The 21,241-nt window shown below is 42.3% G+C and overlaps 2 protein-coding genes across 2 annotated transcripts in view; one reads left to right on the plus strand and one right to left on the minus strand.

Moving 5' to 3' along the window:
* dab1a (DAB adaptor protein 1a) overlaps positions 1-21,241 on the minus strand; it is a 519,346-nt gene that overhangs the window by 223,746 nt on the left and 274,359 nt on the right. The window contains exon 4 of the mRNA XM_022665931.2: positions 709-766. The gene's annotated coding sequence lies outside the window, so the exon portion shown is untranslated. The remainder of the gene's footprint in view (positions 1-708; positions 767-21,241) is intronic.
* Positions 1-21,241, plus strand: part of LOC125785800 (uncharacterized) — a 92,859-nt gene that overhangs the window by 14,447 nt on the left and 57,171 nt on the right. The gene's annotated exons all lie outside the window — the stretch shown is intronic.

Below are 21,241 nucleotides of genomic sequence, written 5' to 3' on the forward strand. Positions count from 1 at the left end.
CTGCAAATACACAATAAACTAAAAATGCGTTGGAAAATATTTTATACTTTTTTATTATCATCATCATTTCACAAATTACATGAACCAATTTAGTGCACTGATAAATGAGCCTCTAGTATTTAGGAGCTGTGGGGACAATAAACTGCTCTTTGCTTATACAGTATGACTCTGTGTGTGCATGTGTGTGTGTGTGTGCGCACATGTGTGTGTGTGTGTGTGTGTGTGTGTATGTGTACAGCACAGATTGAGGCCATTTGACCTTGACTCGCTGTGTCACCACTTCAGGTTAGTTACTCATCACTGGAGGCTATAAAGAGCAGACTGGTGAAAAACACAATAATCATAGAAATCACTTAGATACTGTTACACAATGGCACTCGGCCGCGGAGATAACACTCAGTCTCTCGTGACAGGGTGAGGTGAAATCCGCACAGCGGGGCAGGGGTCGCCCAAATTCCATTAAATCCAGAAAACGGAAAATGTGTTTCTTTGAATAAAGCGGGATTGTGTCACTGAAGCAGTGCACTGGCACCAAGGAAATTTTCTGCTGAACAAAGACGCAAGCCTCAATTTTCTTATTCCGCCTTCTAAAGGCATCTTCTGCGCTTCTGTATCCAGCCATTAGAGTTAGCGAGTCAATTTCCAATAAAGGCACAGTCAAACAGAACACGCACTGGTTGGAGGAGCCAGGATTAAAAGACCACTTACCACAGTTCCTCCACATCTGCTTTCCATAATAAGGCTCCAGCAGTGGTGGAGAAAGCACCTGAAAGAGAGAGAGAGAGAAAGAAAACTGATGGAAAAAAAGCAAAGCAAAAAGTTATTTAGAAAGCTTTTCCTCAGCCTCTCATTAGCCTCCCATACCAGGCCTGTTTTGTGTGTGTGTGTGTGTGTGTGTGTGTGTGTGTGTGTGTGTGTGTGAGAGAGTGTACTCACTTCAACTCATTAGGCAGAGGGGCCAAGTGGTCTGTGTGATATTAAAGGCGAGGAAGAAGAGTCTTTACATCATCCAGGAGCACATAGCACACAGGATTTTACATCACACACACACACACACACACACACACACACGGAGAGGCAGGTGTGACTATTACCTCATTACTGTCTGCCAGCATATACCACCCCATGGCCACTGCACTGACCGTATCTGCTCTGACCGGATCCGACCTGACTACTGGCTCTGATCCAACACGCTGTTATCTTCATTATTGCGGGACAAAAAATTGCACTTTTCCCTCCTAGCAATTAAAATTAGATGGCTGAGGATTATGTTGTGCTTTAGTACTGCACTGAAGCTACATAAAGCTAATGTATCTAACAAATAGTAAAGTTTAAAGTCAAACTGCAGATGTCAAATTCTCAAGCAAGCCTATCTATACTACAGATTACCAGGGGAGTCACTGCATGACATACTGTTAGCTACCAAAAATAATACAGTACAGTACAGACACAAGCCCAGAGTTTACGAAAGACGATACAGCTTACAGCTGACACTGGGATTTGCCTCAGTGCGTGAGATCAGGTTATGGAGACGAGATGAGTGAAAAGAGTGAGATAATAACTGTAGTGAGCAAACCTGTAATTAGGTCTGTATTTAGGTCTATTTAGGTCGTACTCACACTAAGCACGGTTTGGTTGAATCGTGTTGGAGTATGCTTCTGCCCCCTCCCCACTCCCCCGCTTGCCTGCACTCACACTGCATTTAAACAATCCGTGCCCGAGCACACTTACAACTCACTACTCAGTGGGCTTGCTGCTGTTGTCCCGAATTCAACACCCCTGCCATGAAAAGCACCCTCTCTCAGGAGCGCATCCTCTTAATAAAAGCGCTACTGAATTTGGCACAACACTGCCACGCTTCTTTGCAGGAATGTCGCACCGCTAACGTCACCGCCACCTCTTCCTGGTTCAGAGCGATCACACTAATTAATTAAGCTGTGCTTTGGGAGGCAACCATGTATGTTTTATACATATATATATATCAGGAAAAAAGTGTAAAGAACATACCACTCAAAATAAAAAAAAACATTACCAAGACTTTAAGAAATGACTTTGTCAAGGACAACTACAATGATTATTGGTTTATAATACTTTCATGTTTACTCATTTTGGTGCAAAAAGGTTGGTACTCTCCACTGTGATATCTATAAAGTACACGGGGTTGCTCAGGGTCCCAACAGTGACAGTAACCTTTCTATTTGCTGAAAACCTTTTTACATAATAATTATTTATAGCAGCAAATTGAGTTCCACTAGAATTACTGGTCAAAGACCTGTTTTTTATTTCTATACAGAGTCTTTTGTGGCTACTGTAATCAGTACAATAATCACAGATACAGCACAATTATAAACATGTAAACCATCAAATGCAGCAAGATTGAAACGTTTCTAATGGTAACATATAATTCCATGTTGGAATGAGCAAAACAGCAATAAATAAATGAATAAATAAATATATAAATAAGCTCATAACAGTCAAACACAGTCTATTGCAGAGCTACTGATAACCTGTTTCATAGCATGAAGTACACTCATTAACCCTACGAAGAAAGAAAGAAAGAAAACAGGGAAGACTGTGAGGGGGATGGGGAAAGAGAGAGAAAGGAGAAGTAGGTCAAAGACAGACGGCAAGCTGCTCGCTCACTAACTAACTCTTTAATGCTCCTCTTGCTATAGTTGGAGCAAAGACCTAAACAATAACACATGGAGAGCACCTCAGCACATGCAGGTTCATTCAGCTAGAGCAGAACGTGCCCTGTTTCAGACCTACTGATCCAGATGTGCTGAACTCTCTGCTTTTAGTTTGGTCTTAAATAGAACAATAGCAAACTAACTACTGCATTCAGACTATTGCCACCAGCCATGCACTGCTGTCTGCGGCTGCTGCTGCTGCGGCTTTTGTTGTTTTTAATAAATAATGAATAATTTGTGTTGTGAACCATTTTTTTGTGTGTGTTTACTGTGAAAGTATAAAAGAAACAGCAGTTTTACCGGCCGTGGTTTTGCCGTCTTTAGAAAAGGAGTGATGGGGGGGAAAAAAGGTGTTCATGCGCATCCCCTGAAGACTAGTCATCACACTGCTGGGACGAGCAGAGTGAGAGCGAGTTAGTTATCATAATTTATTAACCCTTAAGCCACTTAATTTTGCCTGAAATATGTGTGCAGGGAAAGGTTGCCCCGCGTGATCACTTCAACATCACGCCGAGAGAGAGACAGAAAGACAGAGAGAGAGAGAGAGAAAGATAGAGAGAGAGAGAGAAAGATAGAGAGAGAGAGAAACAGAGGGAGGCAGTGACGGCGGCCTAGCGTCATGTCATGTGTGAGCGCGTGGCACATGAAATATTAAAAAGAGATTCATTCCAGCTCTGGCAGAACACGGAATTAATAAATCATCAGCTACAAGCCGCAGAAGATCGGCGAGATCTTTATCCTTATAAAACCTCCCCGCGTGCGCTAATGCGAGAAAAAAGAAATGAAAAAAAAAGAGAGAAATATCGATTTGGGTTGAAATTGTGACACAATATTAAAGACTGCGTCGAGACGCTCCTGTTGGTGTCATCATCGGCGGTTTTCTACATTGACTTTTAATGACCGTCTGAAGTGTGAATAATGAACGGTGATTATCGCCCTGCGGAGAGAACCTATTTAAACCAAAGCAGGAGAACAACAAAGACGTTCCGCGAGCCCGACGCTCATCACCAGTGGGCCATTTTCAAGTGAGCTATTGTTCGGTTTATGCTGGCTCTAGTCTTCATATCCCAAACACTCTTACTCTGACATTCCATCTGTCTGTCTGTCTCCATATCTCACTTTTTTCTTTTGCTCTGTCTTTCTCTCTTTTCTTCAAGGACACTTGGATGAAGGTTCAGGCCCCCCTGCTCAGCCCTAATTGCCCATGATGAGTGCTCCACACATCAGCAGACACACATCAGACTCCTGCTGACAGGGACCATTCTGGGGCACACGTACACACACCCCACACACACACACACACACACACACACATGCACACACTGAGGATCACACACACACACTCATACATTCAGATCAGGCTGGTGTCCTCGCCAGCTTTTCACTTTGCCCCCTGTCTCTTCTCACCTTCACTCGTTCTGACCTGGCTCACACAGAGCAGATGCAACTTCCACACACACACACACACACACACACATAAGAACATGTGCACACACACATATACACACAGCAGAGGAATGTAGAGAGGTTTAAAAGCCTTTAATTAGTGCCAAAATGTGGATGGAGGCTCTGAAGCAAGGCTAATAGAATGACAACCTCCACACTCAAAAAGAAAAAAAATGAGTACACACAATCTATATACACACACACACACACACACTTACATACATGCGCTCACACACACACACACATATATAATGGGACAGTGGACGTGCACAAAGCAAAACCGCAGATCCAATATAACAGTAAGAGGCCTTTCTTTAATCACCGTTATCCTAAAGAAGCCCTGGCAGCCACAGATGTCAAAACACTGCAGCGCTCCAGAAGCAGAACTAAGCCCTTCCATAATGAGGACGGAAAACAGCATTTCCTATATTTCTCCAATACGCCAAATCCCATCAACAGGGAAAGAAGAAAAACACACGAGACTCCGCCAGTGCGGGGATTTGATGGTAATACTTATCTTCTGAAAAATCTGCACAGAGACAAAACAGCATGCAAGCATGTGAACTCCCTTTAAAGGGATTACTTTATATAAAGGAGCAGAATGGAGGGTACAATTACAGCTTCCTGGACTGCGCACACTCTGGACACATGCCAAGCCATGATCGAAGAGATTTTTTAAAAATGTTTGTCACTTTTTTAATGTTTCAGATCATCAAACTAATTTAAATATTAGTAAAAAAAAAACACACGTAAACAAAAAGCACACTAAGCTATTTATTATTAAGTGAGAAAAAAATCCAAACCTACATGACAGTGTGAAAAAGTGTTTGCCCCTACCCAGTTAAAACATAATATAACTGTAATTAATCACACCTGAGTTCAATGTCTCTAGCCACACCCAGGCCTGATTACTGCCCCACCTGTTCTCCACCTGTTGTTTGTTTTTGCACAAGATATTGTTTGGTGTTTTCTGTTTTTCCATTCAGACTACTATTGGGACAGACCACTGTGAGGGTGGTTAAGTGTTCAAGGACCCAATGGGGCTGATGGGATGTCATTGCTCAACCAAGGACAATAAATGCAACAACACAATTTCTGAGGACTGTGACCCAGGACACTGTGAGACCATGCCCATACTCAGCTCATCATCGTTCATATGAAGACTCATTGCTGCTAAGGCGTTGCAGTGTGACACATCATAATGCTTTGCATGAAGTTTTATTAAGTTGGATTCTGTTATTGTGCTTTGCAATGTGGTTAATGTCTGTTGTTAGTGATAATCTGCGAAGACTTATTTCATGCATCTACATGGCATCACAGCTCAAGATACTACATAAACCGTAGTCTGCTTACAGGTGTAGTTCCACAAAACCTAAAACATGCAGTAGTACAACCTCTGATCCTACAGTGCTTGCAAATTTCAGGCCCATTTCAAAATTGCCCTTTTTGTCAAAAATCCTGGAAAAGGTTGTTTATAGCCAGCTAATGTTTTTTTCTGGAGGAGAACAATATTCTTGATATTTTTCAATCTGGTTTTAAAACTTTGCATAGCACGGAATCAGCTCTCTTAAGAGTTTTTAACGATATCCTTGTATTCACTGACTCTGGTGACTGTGCTGTTCTCTTACTCCTTGATTTAACTGCTGCTTTTGATACAGTGGACCATGAAATTCTGATCTCCCGCTTGGAGCAGTGGGTGGGCATTGGGGGCATAGCCCTGAAATGGTTCAGGTCATTTTTAACTGATAGAACGTTCTGTATTAGCCTTGCCGATTCTAAGTCAACTTCTGCACCTTTCCTTTGTGGGGTTCCACAGGGCTCAATATTAGCCCCACTGCTTTTCTCCCTGTATCTGCTCCCTCTTGGAACTCTTGAATACTCAGGAAGCATGGAATTTCTTTTCACTGCTATGCAGACGATTGTCAAATCTATGTGCCACTAAAGAAAAAAGATAAGTGCTCTATCGAACCTCTGTTAAAATGTCTTGAGGACATAAAAGCATGGTTGGCGGGTAACTTTCTTAAGCTAAATGAAGATAAGACAGAAGTGATGGTCTTTGGTGGCACCACTGGGACCCCGGTAGATCTAGGTTCTTTGGCTCAGTATACTAAACCTATCATTACAAATCTGGGAGTAATCCATGCCTTTGTTCCCACCCGGTTGGATTACTGTAACTCACTGTATACGGGAGTAAGTGGCTTTTCTCTCGCCCGGTTACAATCTGTACAAAATGCAGCAGCATGGCTTTTAACTGGCACATGTAAATATGAGCACATTTCCCCCATTTTAGTCTCACTCCACTGGTTGCCTATTTATTTTAGGATTCATTTTAAAATCCTTTTATTTACTTTTAAATCTCTAAATGGTCTAGCACCACCCTACCTTTCAGAGCTGCTACACACCTACAAGCCCACACGCTCGCTCAGGTCAGCTGACCAACTGCTTCTAAGTGTCCCAAAAACCAAATACAAGTTTAGAGGGGACCGTGCCTTCGCTGTAGTGGCACCTAGGTTATGGAATAGTTTGCCCCTGCACATTAGACAGGCCTCCACACTATCCAGTTTTAAATCGCTTCTTAAAACCTACCTCTTCTCCTTAGCTTTTGATACCTAGAGTGTTTATTGTATTGATTGTTGTATGTACCTATTTCTATTCTGAATATTCTTTTATTTTTATGTACAGCACTTTGTCCTTTCTTCGAAAGTGTTAAAGTGCTATATAAATAAAGGTGGATTGGATTGGATTGGACTCTTCCAAAGAACCGCAGGCCTCACTTACATAAATTAAGGTCCGTGTTCATGACTACACCAAATGAAAAAGACTGGGCAAAAATGGCCTGAATGGCAGAGTACCAGGATGAAAACCACTGCTGAGCAAAACAAAAAAAAAAAAAGAAAAACATCAAGGCTTGTATCTCAGTTTTGCCAAAAACCATCTTGACAATCCCCAAGGCAAGTGAAACAAATAGATGATTAAGACACAGAAAAAAAAACAAAGATAAGGGGGGACAAAAAAAAGAGAAAGAGTAAGGAGAGCAAGAGAGAGTGATGAGGAGAGAGAAAGAGAGTAGATGAGATAGAGGGGAGACAGAAAAAGAGAAAATTATAAAAGCCGAGAAAGTGAGGAGTAGGAGAGAGAAGTGGAAACAAAAATAAAGAAAGAAGAATAAAAAACAAAGCCATAAAGAAAGAGAGTGATTGAGTAGGGAATGGAAAGAGGGGGAGAAAGATAGAGAAACAGAGTTTGGGGAGGGAGAGAAAGAGGAATAAAAGACAAAGAGAATGAATGTGTGAGAGAGCGAGGGAGTGATGGAGCGAGGCTGCTCTCTGTCTGGAACTTTCATGATGCCCAACAGTGTGAGCCAGGTCCTAAATTGTTACAGCACAAACTGATTACATAGTAATGATTATTTGTCTCCTTCCTCGACATCTAATTGAAATAATTGCACTTAATTAGCTTAAAAGACAGGCAGGAGAGCGGTGACGCGTGGCGCGACGGCAGCGTTGGCGCCGGAATTTTAATTTGATCTTTCCAGATGCAGCCGCCTCGCTGAATAAAACGCTCGCACCTCCAGGACTCATAAAACAAGACACCTAATTCTCCATTTAGCCACAATGATAAATTGCTGTGTTTACTGCCTGCTCAGGAGTACAACACTTTCAGGAATTCTTCCCCTTATTTTGCCTTAATTCAATCATCCTATATGCCAGCTCTGTTTATTGGATGCTATGAATTTTAAAAAGAGAGTTAAAAAAAAAAAAGAGGTGCGCACAATATTAACAAGGTGTTTAGAAAAGATTCAGCACTCACAATGATGAATGGATGTGCTGAGGTGCAGCTGCGAGAAATCTATTGGAAACTTTCGATTTCTTTATTAACTGGGTAAGAAAGAAGGGCTTTACAGTGTGTGTGTGTGTGTGTGTGTGTGTGTGTGTGTGTGTTTCAAATCCAAGGCCTTTAGATGGGCCAGGCAGAACTAACACTGTTAGCATATCCTGGAGTGAATAATTAGAGGCTTAGCAGAGACTCCTCCGCTTGACTCGGACTAATTTCTGCAGTTAAACACACTAACTCTAAAGCCAGACGAACACTGTGTGATTTTAGCTTGTTTTTTAAGCCCAATCTGGTCGGACGTGATCGAATTTCATGATCGGGCTGATTTTTAGCTTCATAGCACGTCCTTTTCGTGCATGTGTAAGAGGGAAAGCGATGTCCGATTAACTGCCTAAGCGAGCTGCGAATGATCAGTTGGATGCAAGAGGGTTTTTTGACATCCAGAAAATTTTGGTTGCTTATCTCACAGTGTGTGTCAGGGTTGACCCAGGCAGAGAGACGAGGAGGCGGACGTAAACACAGGTAGGGCGAATTTATTAAATAAATATAAACAAATAAACAAAGAACAGCGAAACAAAGAAATAAACAAGAAACTGAGGCAAGATAAAACTAAAACAAATAGGGCGGCTACTAAACCAGAAACTAAACAGAGCTAAGAACATAAACAGGGAATAACTAAAGACTAAACACTAAGCAGGTGAATAGGGAACACGGAAACAAACAAGAGATACTAAAGATAAACAAACGGGAAGACTATAAAACTAGGCAGGATAAACTAAAACAGGGCAAGGGAATAAACTAGGGAAAACACAGGGAACTAGAAAATAACAGAATAAACAGGAAGATAAATATATACTACAAACAAATAGGGAGGCTGACAAAAACAAACGAGGAAAACAATAAGGAACTAAACTAGATAGATAATAACTAACAAACAAAGCGGGAGTAGATAAACAAAGAAATAAACTAATAACTAAAGCTAGACAATGAACTAAACAGAGCAAGGATAATTACAAGGATTAAACTAAGATAGACACGGAGAGAAACACTGAGAGAAACACTGAGAGAAACACTGAGAGAAACACTGAGAGAAACACTGAGAGAAACACTGAGAGGAAATCTGGGAACACGGGAAGACAAACGACAGGAGACAGTGCAAAGACCGACCAGGACAGGTGACAGAGGAAAGCTATTTAACTAAACAGGAAACACACTGGGAGTGGAAACACCTGGGGAAGGGGTGGAGCTACAAATGAGACATGAGGTAATGGAAAATCACAGGCAGAACACAGGGGCACGGGTCACGTGGGACAACACAGGCACGAGGACAGACAGGAAACAGGGCCAGGCGTGACAGAAACCTCCCCCTAAACGCGCAGCTCCCGAGGCGCGTAAAAACAAACCCCGGGGGCTGGCGGCAGGGGGAGGCCGGGGAAAACAGGAGACCGAACGGGAGACTGGACAGGGAACTGGACAGGAGATGGAGACAGGACAGGGGACAGAGACTGGACAGGGAACGGAGACTGGACAGGGAACTGGACAGGTGACGGAGACTGGACGGGGAACTGGACAGGTGACGGAGACTGGACGGGGAACTGGACAGGTGACGGAGACTGGACGGGGAACTGGACAGGTGACGGAGACTGGACATGAGACAGAGACTGGACGGGACCGGACATGGGAACAGGGACTAGAACATTGACGGGGACGGAAACAAACACAGTAACAGGGACAGGAACAGAGAAACCACCGGGGACAGGAACTGGAACGATCACAGATACGGGGACCAGGACAGGGAGAGACAGGGGTACAAAAGACACAGGTGGGTGCCCAGGACTGGTAAAAGTCTGTGGGGACAGCCTGGGCACATAACTAGGGGCAAAGTCAGGAGGCCTAGGAGCAGGCCTGGAAATACGGGGCCTGGGCCCAAACATAGTTCTGGGAGCTGCAGGTGCTTGAGCTGGAGCAGCTGGGACTGCTGGTGCTTGAGCTGGAGCAGCTGGGACTGCTGGTGCTTGAGCTGGAGCAGCTGGGACTGCTGGTGCTTGAGCTGGAGCAGCTGGGACTGCTGGTGCTTGAGCTGGAGCAGCTGGGACTGCTGGTGCTTGAGCTGGAGCAGCTGGGACTGCTGGTGCTTGAGCTGGAGCAGCTGGGACTGCTGGTGCTTGAGCTGGAGCAGCTGGGACTGCTGGTGCTTGAGCTGGAGCAGCTGGGACTGCTGGTGCTTGAACTGGAGCAGCTGGGACTGCTGGTGCTTGAACTGGAGCAGCTGGGACTGCTGGTGCTTGAACTGGAGCAGCTGGGACTGCTGGTGCTTGAACTGGAGCAGCTGGGACTGCTGGTGCTTGAACTGGAGCAGCTGGGACTGCTGGTGCTTGAACTGGAGCAGCTGGGACTGCTGATGCTTGAACTGGAGCAGCTGGGACTGCTGGTGCTTGAACTGGAGCAGCTGGGACTGCTGGTGCTTGGGAGAGCGGCGCGGCCGCCGCTGAAAACTCGGAGAGCGGCGCTGCCGCCGCTGCAGTCTGTGAGCGCGGCGCGGCCGCCGCTGAAATCCCGGAGAGCAGCGCTGCCGCCGCTGCAGTCTGTGAGCGCGGCGCGGCCGCCGCTGAAATCGCGGAGAGCGGCGCTGCCGCCGCTGCAGTCTGGGAGAGAGGCGTGGCCGCCGCTGAAATCTCGGAGAGCGGCGCTGCCGCCGCTGCAGTCTGTGAGCGCGGCGCGGCCGCCGCTGAAGTCTCGGGGAGCGGCGCGGCCGCCGCTGAAATCTCGGAGAGCGGCGCGGCCGCCGCTGAAATCCCGGAGAGCAGCGCTGCCGCCGCTGCAGTCTGTGAGCGCGGCGCGGCCGCCGCTGAAATCGCGGAGAGCGGCGCTGCCGCCGCTGCAGTCTGGGAGAGAGGCGTGGCCGCCGCTAAAGTCTCGGAGAGCGGCACGGCCGCCGCTTGTATCAAGGGGTGCAGCGTTTCAGACGCGTGCTTCACGGGGCGTGGCAAGAAGAGATCTGACGCTGCAGCACTGGAGCCCGAAGCTGCGGTCGAAGTGAAAACCCGGACTGGAGTCCTACTCTCTCGTGCAGCGTCAGGTGTGAGTAGCGCGGGGAGCGCTGGTTCGCCGGTGAAAGCTGGCGCGGGGAAAGTCTTTGACCGCGGCTGGCTCGCCGCGCAGGGGGTCTCGGAGCGCGGTTCTGCTGCCACCGTGGAAGGAAGTAGCGGCAGGCGGGCTGGTGCAGGAGGATAGTCCTCTTCCTCCTCGCTGGACGCAGGTGTGAGGAGATCGGAGTAGTCCCAGAGAAAGGACTCCTCACAGCCTGCATCCAAGTCACCCCCGTCCTCCTCGGGGCGAGGACCGAGGCCGACAGCACACACCCCCAGCGCCCCCCCAAAATTTTCCCCGCCCCGGAGGGAGTCCTCCCGCGCCTTGCGGGCTTTTCGGGCCTGTTTCCTCCGAGACTTTTTCCCCTTATGAGTCTCGGTGGGCACCGCTGAAGCTGGGTTCACGGGCTCCAACCCAAGGAAAGGCGCCGGGAGCGGGTCATCGCCCCGGATTCGCTCGGCGAGGAGGCGGAGAAACTCCAGGTCCGCCTTCCGAGCAGCATGCCACTGGTTTACGTCCATATGGTCGGTCTTTTTGTCAGGGTTGACCCAGGCAGAGAGACGAGGAGGCGGACGTAAACACAGGTAGGGCGAATTTATTAAATAAATATAAACAAATAAACAAAGAACAGCGAAACAAAGAAATAAACAAGAAACTGAGGCAAGATAAAACTAAAACAAATAGGGCGGCTACTAAACCAGAAACTAAACAGAGCTAAGAACATAAACAGGGAATAACTAAAGACTAAACACTAAGCAGGTGAATAGGGAACACGGAAACAAACAAGAGATACTAAAGATAAACAAACGGGAAGACTATAAAACTAGGCAGGATAAACTAAAACAGGGCAAGGGAATAAACTAGGGAAAACACAGGGAACTAGAAAATAACAGAATAAACAGGAAGATAAATATATACTACAAACAAATAGGGAGGCTGACAAAAACAAACGAGGAAAACAATAAGGAACTAAACTAGATAGATAATAACTAACAAACAAAGCGGGAGTAGATAAACAAAGAAATAAACTAATAACTAAAGCTAGACAATGAACTAAACAGAGCAAGGATAATTACAAGGATTAAACTAAGATAGACACGGAGAGAAACACTGAGAGAAACACTGAGAGAAACACTGAGAGAAACACTGAGAGAAACACTGAGAGAAACACTGAGAGGAAATCTGGGAACACGGGAAGACAAACGACAGGAGACAGTGCAAAGACCGACCAGGACAGGTGACAGAGGAAAGCTATTTAACTAAACAGGAAACACACTGGGAGTGGAAACACCTGGGGAAGGGGTGGAGCTACAAATGAGACATGAGGTAATGGAAAATCACAGGCAGAACACAGGGGCACGGGTCACGTGGGACAACACAGGCACGAGGACAGACAGGAAACAGGGCCAGGCGTGACAGTGTGAGCTGTCTTGCAAGCTGATTTCTCTAAACATCACAACCTGTTTTCCCCAAACATTCACTGCAAATCATTGCTGTCCAATGAAAAACAAGTATCGGTACCACTTTAAAATAAGACAACCTTTATAAAGGGTTTATAAATGGTCTACAATTAGTTTAATAATGGTTACTAATTAGGTTGTAAATGCGTTATAAATCTAACACATGCGTAGAAAGAGCAACAATGACCTGTTGTTTGTCAAATAGTGAACCCACAGCCATCTATATTGTTGTTATTTCTACGTATGTGTTATAACTGATTATTAATGATTAATGATAAAAGGCATTTACAACCTAATTAGTTACGATTAATAAACTAATTGTAAACAATTTATAAACCCTTTATAAAGGTAGTCTTATTTTAAAGTGGGACCCAAGTATCTCCAAAATAGCAACTTTAGAGGACAGAGAAAAAAAACCCTAAACTTATAACGGAAGTCAATGTAAAGAGTTTTTTTTTTTTTTTTTTTTAGGTCGTTTTGAAGTACTCCCATTGGTCTGTTCATCAAGAAATTTGGCAGAGAGTGAGGGACAGTTTGTCTGTTCAAATTGTGTAGTAAACTAAAAATCGGCAAAAATGGAGATACTTGTTTCTCATTGAACAGCGACAAAATATACTCAGAAAAAAGCCTCTCTCATACATGTATCTTGCTTCTGAATATATATAGCACATTTTTTCAAGGAGATTTTGCTGAAGTTCAAATGATATGCACAGCAGGTCAGGAAACCCTTCATATCATCCATCTACATATCATACAATAGGGGGAAACCAGTATTGTAGATTGCATAGACCGCTACATACTGATACTGGATATTTAACCTAATTAGCCAGCAGACAAAATCCAAGTCACTGATTACACATAGTGAGTGGACAATGCTTTAGACACACGTATCCTACACACGTGTACATAGAAGTAGCAGCATATCTCCACGTCCATGTCATCTCAGCCACCTGCGAGTGCATGTACGTGTCTTCTCGCGGAATTTCAGCACACAACAGTGGACAACTAAGCAAAGCTATGCACTTTCTCAACATGTTCTGCTGAACCGAGTGCTTGTATACAGAAAGAGCTTTGCCTGCTAGCTACATTTGACGTACAGTGTGAGTCTCTATGTCGCAGCATGCAATCCATCATCTATCTTACAGTAGCAATATATTACACCACAAAATGCTTTATGTACTATGGTGTCCCCACAATAATTTGCAAGAAAGCTGGAAAAACTGAATGTATGACACAACAAAATGTATCTGATCAGTCATAGAGAATCTGCAGAGTTGTCAGCCACTGCATTAAAACTGCTAGTAACCAGTATCTGACTGAATATCAGATCATTTTGCCATTATTGGATTTGTAATGAAGCAGTATTTATTTATTTATTTTTGGTTCATGATCCAATGAGAGTACCTTCATGCTGAGTATCAGTTCAATCTAAACTTTGTGTTTACATAGATATTATAGAAAATTTAAAATATATAGATAATTTATGTAACATGTAGAGCTCTCACAGATGAAACATGGGCTAGTTAGGCATGAATTCTATGTGGGTTTGTAAATGTGATGTTAATGGGACACACAAATGGGCCCCATCATTACAACTCACCTTAATACACAGGGATCCCATCTAGGCCCCATGATACTGTGTACAACCTAAATGGGGTCCATGTTAACACTCCTTATCCCATCACTGAACCAGCAGGGGTCCATCACCGACATCCATATGTGGGGCCAGCAAGGAACCATATGGACAAAACTTTCAGGGTCCCGCTTGAGCTACACCTACAGGAATCACATGGCACACAATACTGTAGAAATTACATGACTGTAGTAGTTTAGTAGGTGACTTTCTAGACTGGTTTTGTGTGTAGGTTGCACACTAATTATGTACAGTATAATATTTATTAAACACCATGTTTTCTACGCTGCTTTTACACTAGCTTTAAACAGAAAAGCTGTGCAATACTACTGCCAAACTATGTGTTTCAACTGCAATTGAATTCAACAGTGAATAATGTGCTGGCAGTGTATTACCCATTTTTATTAAAATTAAAAACATTAAGAAGCTTTATATGGGTCAAGGTATTGATTGAGTGAACAAAAAAGTTTACCGCAGTATAACTGGTGTACTAATTATGCGTTTCACATTTTTGTTTATAAGTCATAGCAGCAAAATATGAAGTCTTATTTGCTGATCTTTATGTTGGAAACTACACCATATTTTAATATTACAAGTATTGATTATGAGTAACAGTATGTCTAATCATACCAAAGTGTGATGGTACATGTACACAGCACACATTTTTAGGGAAAATACGGTGCTTCACAAGCACATACAACACCCAGAAACCCTATGCTGTAAGCCATTCGATTTGCATTGTATTGTGAGAACTGTAGTGGTTTATGAATATTGCTGTGGTCTATAACTGTAGTCTTGTTTGTCTCTCTCGCTGTTGGACACTCTTTACTCTCTTTATTGTTTATCTCACACTTTTTCTTCAATATTATTCAGTGTCTTATTTTAGAATATAAAATTAGAGTAAATTGGATGAGGACAGTTTGTGAATGTTTTCATGCTTATATTTCTTGCGTTACATATTAAATAACAAACAGGTTGTACAAAATTCCTCCAGAGCCCCATAGAGAGGACTATGCGGCACTACATACAGTAGAGCAAACTGGTGTACCACACTAGTGTTGACTTAGCATCACTGATACAACCTATTTATAGGTATATGTTTGAGTAAAATTAATATTGTGGTTTTATTCTGTAAACTACAGAAAACATTTCTTCCAAATTTCAAATAAAAATATGGTCATTTACAGCATTTATTTGCAGAAAATGAGAAATGGCTGAAATAACAAAAAAGATGCAGAGCTTTCAGATCTTAAATAATGCAAAGAAAACAAGTTTATATTCATAAAGTTTTAAGAGTTCAGAAATCAATATTTGGTGGAATTACCCTGGTTTTTAATCACAGTTCTCATGCATCTTGGCATGTTCTCCTCCACCAGTCTTACACACTGCTTTTGGATAATTTTATGCCACTCCTGGTGCAAAAATTCAAGCAGTTCATCTTGATTTGACGGTTTGTGATCATCCATCTTCCTCTTGATTATATTCCAGAGGATTTCAATTTGGTAAAATCAAATAAACTTATTTTTAAGTGGTCTGTTTTTTTTTTTTTTTTCCCAAAGTTGTATATATGTACAGGTAACTACAACAAAGACAACTAACCATTCCAGACTTAGTACAGTATGCTCTAAGAAACAAAATCAAAAGGCTCCTCTTGGTACCAAAATGTCAATTTCTGGCACCTTTATTTTTTTTATTTATTTTCTTATTTTTGTTCCCTCTTAGTCTTGTTTGTTTCCTGCATTAATATGAAGAGAGGTGGGCATGGGTGTGATTAATGAGCTGTGTGGGTTTGGCTTACTCCGGCTCTCCCTTCACACTCCTGCTGGCATCCTGCCACACAATATCCTCCCCACCTCACTGCCCACCCTGCCTGAGCCACTGCTAGCAGCGGCGTCTCGTTTATGAACAATTCCTTTATTTGAATGAAACTTTTGGGTGTACAAACTGAACTGTTATAACCCCTTGACATATTGGCTCTACTCCAGAGCTTTTACCCTGTTCCCCAGTGGTCACGACCCCACAGGACCACCAGAGAGAGGCTATTATTTAGCTGGTGGGTCATTCTTAGCAGTACAGTCACACTGACATGGCAGTGGTGTGTTAGTGCATTAATCTTTTGGGCACCGAAACTGAACTGATACAACCCTCTCCGGAGCTGCTCAGCTGTAGCCACTGCAATGAACAACACAGACTTTAATATTAGTAAATATATATATATATATATATATATATATATATATATATATATATATATATATATAAATAAAATGGTAAAACTCATCTTTATTAGAGGAATAAAGTACATTGTAGCCTAGAGGGTTTACAGATTCTAAATTTTACAAATATGTTTTCCTTTTAAATTTCTTATAATCTACAAACCCCTCCAAAAGTATGGGAACAGTAAGGCAGATCCTATTATTTCTGCTGTAGACTGAAAAAAAAAAACCTTTTATTTCCAGGTTTTGGAATCTGTATCTGATAGCACCTTTTATCTGAATTGTGTGATGTTTACATTTTTTATATTAGCAAAAGTATTGGAACAAATAAACTTAAAATATATAAAAGTTAATAAAACTTTATATTTAGTTTTAAATCCTTTTCTTGCAGTAACTGCATCATGTCTGTGACCCACTGACATCACTAACCTTCTGCATTCTTCTTCTGTGATGCTTTTCCAGGCTGCAGAGTGTTTTGCGTCATTATCTAGCTGAAAGATGAAGGACCTTCAAATCAGTTTGGATGCATCTTTCTTTAACTTGAGAGCCAAAATGTTTCTGTAAACTACAGAGTTCTTTCGACATCAATAAAGATTAATAAGCTTATCCCAGAATAAGCTATGCAAGCTTGTGCTCCACTGGGTTTCACAGATGAGTTTATATGTTTGGAATCATGAGCAGATCCCTTCTTTCTCCAAACTTTAGCATTTCCATCACACTGGAAATTTTTCATTTCTGTCTTATCAGTCTATAATCAGTCCATAGACATACCTCTGTACTTCTTGGCAAAGTCACACAATGACACTAACAGTTGTTGTAGGGTTTTTCTTTACAGCAATCACAATGTTTCTCTCATCAACTGTTGTTGGTTTTCTTTGGTCTTCCTGTTTCAACATCTGTTACTTAGTACACCAGTGACGACTTTCTTCTTTAGGAAATTTCAAACGGTTCTCTAGCTATGTACAGTTTTTGTGCAATGGTTCTGATTGATTTTCCATCTTTTCTCAGCTTCACAAATGCTTGTTTTTCACACAAGTGGTATCTTCTGAACTGTGCCTCAGATTCGGATGTAAATCCTTGGAAATAAAAGCAGAACTGTATATATTTTGTCTCATATCATCTTTTATGTTAAACACAAATGTTTTCAGTCTACAGCAGAAAAAAAAAAAGATTGGTCTCACTGTTACAATATTTTTGGAAGTGACTGTATATCATTTAATTCTACACTCAACCTCATCATCATGTTTCGTGACGGCACTGTGGCTTGGCATATTTGCCTCTCTCCATGTGGGTCTTAGGTCAAGTCCCAACCCGGGTAGAGCTTTTCTGTTCTCACTGTGTCTGTGTGGGTTTACTCAAGAAACACCAGTTTCTCTTTCACTGTCCAAAATGTGCAAATCAGGTCCAATCACATGTTGTATGGAGCTTGTCTGCGTTTGCAGTTAGTATGGTAAGTTATTTGATTGGTTATTGTTTCTTATTAATACAGTACTCCAGAAGAATTTAGACAGAGTGCCACCACAATATTTTCTACCACATTGTTTTCTACATTATTTAGCTATTAATTGTAATGCAGAAATGTTTGTGAACTGTTGGTGAATGCTGGTTAATATAGCATATCTGGTGGCGTTCCACGGGGTTTTACTCTAGGACCAATAAAACTGCTGTTAAGAGTTATAAAACTGTAATTTCAAGAGTGAAGGACTGATGTTTAGGCTTAAATTTTCTGAAGTCAATTACCTTGGGATTCTCTGGTTACTAGCAGTAGTACCTGTGCTTTAGTTTGGTACCACTGGTGTAAAGGGGTTGATTGTAACGTGTTCTTGGGTTTCTTGAAAGGGGCTATGTCGGTGTAACTTCATACAATCTTTAAAAAAATAAATAAATAAATAAAAAGATATTACAGAATTATCTGCGAAAAAGTGCTACCATTATTTTAAAAGCATCACATTCCAATAAGCTTTGGGAATTTTCCTCTGTGGATATGGAAGAGCCACACTTTCTATACTTTCCATTGCGGCTGGGCCGGGGCCCGAGAGCCAGTGGGAAGTCTGAGGAGCGAGCGGCGAGAGAGAGAAGGACAGGAAGAGGGGGAGAGAGTGATATCAAGATCGTCTGCCCTGGCTAATTTTCCAGACAGCTTATTTACAAACAAAGCGGGCAGGCAGACGGCACACAAAGGCGGCCCACGAGCTCCTGCAGGAGCGAGAGGGAGATTTGGCAGAAGTGTCCTCCACTTCCCCCGCTCTCTCTCTCTCTCTATCTCTCTCTCCTTCACACACACACACACACACACACACTCTCACCCTCGTTGTCTCTGGTTTCTCTCTCTCCATCGCTCATTCGCTCGCTCGCTCACTCCTTCCTCCCTCCATCGCTTCCCCAACCTCCGAGCGCGCTAATTGAGCTGAACCGTGCCAGTGTTGAGAAGGTGCCCTCCTGACCGCAGCGGGAGTGTATGCGTGTGCGAGCGAGAGAAAGAGAGTGAGCGAGGCTTGGCAGGCTCTGCCAGCACATCCTGCTGAATGGGGAAGATGTGATTGCTCTATCTTATGAAACAAAGAGACGGGAAAAATTAGGCAAACTGTAGCATACTGACAGCTAGGCTGACATTTACCTACTCCTGTGAGTCAGTGTGCTTTGAAAGAAACAGAGAGAGTGAAAGAGGACAAGAAATGCAGCTACAGTGGTATTATAAACCCCTGAAAAAACAGACTTTATAATATTACTATAAAAACTGCCACCACATATATACAGTAGCTGTACAAAAAGTGTTAAACAAACCAAAATACTCTGTGAAGCCTTTAGGTGGCTCTTATCTGGGGTGCTGTTTGTTAACTTGTGGTTTCCGAGGCTGATAACTTATGTATGAACTTATTCTGTGCAACAGAATTAACTCTTGGATTTCCTTTTCTGGGATGGCCCTGATGAGAGCCAGTTTCATCATAACATTTTTGATGTGCTTTTTGACTGCACTTGAAGATACTTTCGAAGCTTTTAAAAAAGGTTCAGTTTGACTGACCTTCATTTTATAGTGTATTTTTTTTCTTTACTTAGTTGAGTAGTTCTTGCCATAATATGTATTATAACATTAATCAAATAGAGCTATTCACTATATACCAACTCTACCTCTTCACAACTTTACAACTGATGCTCTCAAACACATTAAGAGAACAAGAAATTCATGTTATAAACTCTTGAGAAATTACCTGAAAGCTTTTCCAGGTGACTCTACCTCATAAAAAAAGAAATCCAGTCAAGATGTGAAAATCTGTCATCTAAGCAAGAGGTGCATACTTTCTGAATCTAAAATATAAAACATATTCTGGTTTGTGTAACAATGTTTACTAAATAATTCTTCACAGTTTGAATGACTAATGTGAATGACTGAATAATGAAAGAAAAAAACACTGAATTTAAGAATATATATAGCAAAAAAAAAAAGAATAATGAAGGTTTGGAATGGTCTCGTCTGGTTCTAATCAACTTTTTTTATATTATACCATAAACTTTCCAGTAGGCATGCTGCAGTTCATGTGTACCGGATAAGGTTATAGCTGCACTATTTAAGGTGGACCAGAAAATGTCAATACAATCCTATCAAAAAAGCCTTGTAAAAATAAGAACCGCTTTGGAATAAAAACTCGTCATTTGTTTCTCTAGTTAATAACGATCAATCGCAGTCAAATCTAGCAACCCAGAGTTATTAAATGCAGCAGCTAAAAGCAGCACTACACTTGTGCAGAAGCAAAAGCAACTCACCAAGGTCTTGCCAAAGTATACTATAAAAGTTAAGATATCATGAGAAAGTTTTTACTGAAAGGAAGTTGACTACTAAACTTCAGAAGTTTATTATAAAAAAACAGGTGCTCAAACTTCAATTTTACTTCTAGATAAGCTACCCATGTTGTGCCTGTATGGGTAGTTCTTTAAGAAACTCCTGAAGACAGAGCTCTTCAAAGAGCACTTACTCTCCTAACACCTCTAAAAATCTAACTACTTCTAACCTTATTCCTTCCTCCCTTACTTTTCTCCACTATTTCCCTTTGACCTCCTTTAGGCCCTGCCTACGTCCTCTATTACTAAATGTACATCATTAATTGTAAGTCACTTTGGAGAAAAAAAACATCTGCCAAATGTAATGTAATGTAATATAGTCCAACTGGGAATCAGAAAATTGTGTCCATGGTTTCCACATTGGCATCAAACATCCCTTTAGGGTCATTAATGGAACTAGAAGAGGTTAAACATGGGCCCAATGTGAGATTAATGTGGGATGTAAGGATGCAGCCCTTTCGGGAAACCCAAATGGGTTCCAGTAAACAACACCCACCCAAAACGCCATGTAGACCAAGTTCCACTCATGTCTCCACATGAGAAGGATGGCTGGAGTACTAGCACAGAAACTACATACTATAATGATGGCTTGTTTGTTTGGGGTGTGCTGAGGAATTCTGGGACTGGAGATCACAGAGTAAAATAACTGCTAATTTTGGTGAAACGTAAATCCTGCCAAGACCAGGAGTAATATGGCTGTTACACCAATGACAGAATGACTCAACACAACTTTTTTTTTTTAGTTTAGATGACCTACAAAAAAAAAAATCTATTAAAATCATATTGTGAAAGGAAAGAGTAAATAAAAAATTGAGGCAGAAATTGCTTAAATCTTTTTTGTATATGAATTTAATTGTTAATTAAATTGTTAAGCAACCTGCTTCAGCTCTCAGAAGTCCACATCATGTCAAACAACAAGGCAGCAGGGGCAGCACAGACCCACAGTGTCACTGCATGGACCTCAGCCACTGCACTGTGTGATCTGAACCATTATATGTGTCCCAATCAGAGAGTACAGGGGTAGTTTGGAAAGGA

The sequence above is a fragment of the Astyanax mexicanus genome, chromosome 1 (assembly GCF_023375975.1).
Source record: "Astyanax mexicanus isolate ESR-SI-001 chromosome 1, AstMex3_surface, whole genome shotgun sequence".
Classification (NCBI taxonomy): Eukaryota; Metazoa; Chordata; class Actinopteri; order Characiformes; family Acestrorhamphidae; genus Astyanax; species Astyanax mexicanus.